Below are 4125 nucleotides of genomic sequence, written 5' to 3'. Positions count from 1 at the left end.
AAATAAACAAAAATCATGATAAAAATAAAAATAGAAAAGAAAAAAATGAAATGAATGAAATGGAAAAGAGAACAAAAGGGAAAAGAAGAGAGCAAGTAAAGAAAAAGAGAGCAAATAAGGAAAAAAAGAAAGCAAGTAAGGAAAAAGGTGGAAAAAGAGAAAATAAGTTGTCTAGCTAAAAACCGACATGCTTTTGAAAAGAGATGATTTCCAACTTTTCTTTGAAAAAAAAATTCATTGATCATAACCGATTTTTGAAGAAAAAACGTGTCTACACCTGAAGGGTGAATGCTGTGAAAATTTCCCCGGACGCCCGAAATGGACTTGGAGGAATGCACAAATTGATAAAAGAACATATTTTGGAAACATTGGGTTGATTTAAAATAGAGGAAATGAATCCTGAGCCCTAGCATCACATGACCATAAAAATTTGACACTTGAGCGTCCGCATAGGCGCATGCATGACCAGTTTTGCATAAAATTTCCAAATCATCATTTTTTGCATTTGTGTCATGGAAATAATGTGGGGCATCCCTTTTATCCTTGAACCAAACCAAGCCCTGACATGTATCATGTCTAGCCATTCTACAAGCTTTGAGCCAAAATCCTGACTCACCATAAACCTTGACCCAGGGTGAGAATGTCAATCCTTACCCTCGGAAGCGAAAAGAATAGAAGGGAAATTTCCAATCAAAGAAAAGGAAAGAAGGAAGATTTCCAATCAAAAAGAAAGCAAAAAAGAAAAGAAGGAAAATTCCCCAATCAAAGAGTGGGAGAAAGCAAAAAGAAAAGAAAGAAAATTCCCAATCAAAGAATGGGAGAAAGTAAAAAAGGAAGAAGAAGAAGGAAAGAAAGCTCCTGATCAAGGATCGAAGGAAAACAGAAGAAATGTGCAGAAAGGTCTTTGGACCGGACAATATCTGAACAATACAGAATTGTCACCAAATGAAAAAAAAGAAGGAAAGGAAACCACGACCTAAAATGGTCTTCTCCCTTTGATTACCAACCAAAATCCCGTGCGCTAGCGACTTTTTCGCCCTGCAGAAAAAGAAAAAGCCAACAAAAAAAATCATAAGCCAAAAACACACAAAAGCCGAAAAAACCCATCAAGAAAACCCATTCCCAAGGGAAGTCCTATTGATCCATGATCACGCGTGTAATTTTTGATTTGATAGGAAATAATTTGCAAAGTCAAGTCATGACATATCTATGGTTCGGAATTAGGATGAAACACTTACCTGTGCGAGATTGATACACTTTGAGTGATTTTCTTCTATTTTTGTCGGACCCAGTGTTTTCTCTAAATGTTCATTTAGAAACGAAATGCTAACATCCAAAATCTCAGTTAAGGTTATGGGGGATTTCATCAGCAGACTCTCCTTCTCCGGTAAACGCATTGTTTTTCACTCAAAAAAAGCGTATGCTGCTCTAATCAGTTGGAATATTTATCTCTTTACTTAGCATGTTTGCATTTTAGCGAAGAAAACACCGAGACTTTTTCAAGTCTCACAAGTTATCCAGAACTACGTAGGTCTGAGTTCCTCATTGGAGGATACGTAGGAGCAAGAGCCTCGCTTTTGTCGACCACACCGCCTTTTGTTGCCATGACCCAAGAGCTGGTAGCCCGCGGAGACACCTTACGGTTATTCGCACCTTGTCATTCAGTGACCCCAAGTGTGATTGACGAGTAGAGGCCAATGTGGTCATCTGCGCCCTTTCCGGAGATGTCATCATCTTCCGATGGAGACTTTTCAAGTCTCACAAGTTATCTAGAACTACGTAGGTCTGAGTTCCTCATTGGAGGATACGTAGGAGCAAGAGCCTTGCTTTTGTCGGCCGCCCCATAATCTTTGTCATACTGACCCTGAGGTCATGTGACATGCACCCTTGTGTCATCCAGAGGCGGCAGGCCCGATGATACGCGGAGATACCTTACGGTTATCCGCACCCTTTTGTCATCCAGAGGCGGCGGGCCCGATGACAAGCAGAGACAAAATTTGGTCATTCTGCACCCTTGTGTCATCCAGAGGCGGCGGGCCCGATGATACGCGGAGATACCTTACGGTTATCCGCACCCTTTTGTCATCCAGAGGCGGCGGGCCCGATGACAAGCAGAGACAAAATTTGGTCATTCTGCACCCTTGTGTCATCCAGAGGCGGCGGACCCGATGATACGCGGAGATACCTTACGGTTATCCGCACCATTTTGTCATCCAGAGGCGGCAGGCCCGATGACAAGCAGAGACAAAATTTGGTCATTCTGCACCCTTGTGTCATCCAGAGGCGACGGGCCCGATGATACGCGGAGATACCTTACGGTTATCCGCACCCTTTTGTCATCCAGAGGCGGCGGGCCCGATGAAGCAGAGACAAAATTTGGTCATTTTGCAACCTTGTGTCATCCAGAGGCGGCGGGCCCGATGATACGCGGAGATACCTTACGGTTATCCGCACCCTTTTGTCATCTAGAGGCGGCGGGCCCGATGACAAGCAGAGACAAAATTTGGTCATTCTGCACCCTTGTGTCATCCAGAGGCGGCGGGCCCGATGATACGCGGAGATACCTTACGGTTATCTGCACCCTTGTGTCATCCAGAGGCGGCGGGCCCGATGATACGCGGAAATACCCGAGTGGTTATCCGTATAAACATTCTTTTGCTATCTGTAAGATAGAACGCTTGATAGCACGCAGAGACTGACATAGTCTTCTGCACCTTTTGTTCCTCCGGGAACAACAAGTCATTTACATGCGGAAATTTTATGGTCACTCGCGACTCTCGTCAACCGAGAGGAGCGAAATTAGTGTCATACACTAACTTTCGTCCGGGGACCTTTGCTTGATGACATGCGACCTTTCTTTGGTCCTTGTGAGGTGCTAGGCACCCATCATTAGGCAATTTGTGAAATTCCGGGAACGACAAGTCATGGTCACCCGCGACTCTCGTCAACCGAGAGGAGCGAAATTAGTGTCATACCCTAATTTTCGTCCGGGGACCTTTGCTTGATGACATGCGACCTTTCTTTGGTCCTTGTGAGGTGCTTGGCACCCATCATTAGGCAATTTTTGAAATTCCGGGAATGACAAGTCATGGTCACCCGCGACTCTCGTCAACCGAGAGGAGTGAAATTAGTGTCATACACTAATTTTCGTCCGGGGACCTTTGCTTGATGACATGCGACCTTTCTTTGGTCCTTGTGAGGTGCTAGGCACCCATCATTAGGCAATTTGTGAAATTCCAGGAACGACAAGTCATGGTCACCCGCGACTCTCGTCAACCGAGAGGAGCGAAATTAGTGTCATACCCTAATTTTCGTCCGGGGACCTTTGCTTGATGACATGCGACCTTTCTTTGGTCCTTGTGAGGTGCTTGGCACCCATCATTAGGCAATTTGTGAAATTCCGGGAATAACAAGTCATTTGCATGTGGAGATTTTATGGTCACCAGCGACTCTCGTCAAATCGAGAGGAACGAAATTAGTGTCTTATCTTTACTTTCCTTTTATCTCCAATAAAAGACAAGTAAAGAGGGGCAACTGTCATACCCTAATTTCGTCTGGGGACCTTTGCTTGATAATATGCGACCTTTCTTTGGTCCTTGTAAGGTGCTTGGCACCCATCATTAGGCAATTTGTGAAATTCCAGGACATGCCGAAAAACCAAAAATATTGATGCACAATCCGTAAGTTTCCGTGACACACCGGAAATCAAATGGAAGCATCGTTGCATAATTAAGTGAGATTCCGTAAGTCAAAAAGTGGATGATTATGTAATCCGCAAGGTTCCGTAACATTACGGAAAGAAAACAAGTATCGTTACGAAATTCGTAAGTTTCCGTAACTTTACGAAAAAAGAATCACCAAAAAAAAGCAGAGGGGGGTGTACTTAGTAAAAATAGGGGTGCAAATAGCACCCAGGCCCACTTGGGCCCTCCAGAATATTCCTCCAGAAGGCTATAGCTTCTAGAGGAAGCAACCTGGCTCGCCTGGGCGAGCTTGGTGGCAACCACCTCCCCTATTTTGCTATAAATAGGGGAGGAAGTGAAGAAGAAAAGGGTTCAGCCCCTTTGGCACTTCTCTCTCTTTCGAATTTGCTTGAAAAAATTGTTTCCGTGAAGAAAATCTAAG

This window comes from Glycine soja, chromosome 13 (genome assembly GCF_004193775.1).
Source record: "Glycine soja cultivar W05 chromosome 13, ASM419377v2, whole genome shotgun sequence".
NCBI lineage: Eukaryota > Viridiplantae > Streptophyta > Magnoliopsida > Fabales > Fabaceae > Glycine > Glycine soja.
Note: the sequence above shows the minus strand (reverse complement) of the source record.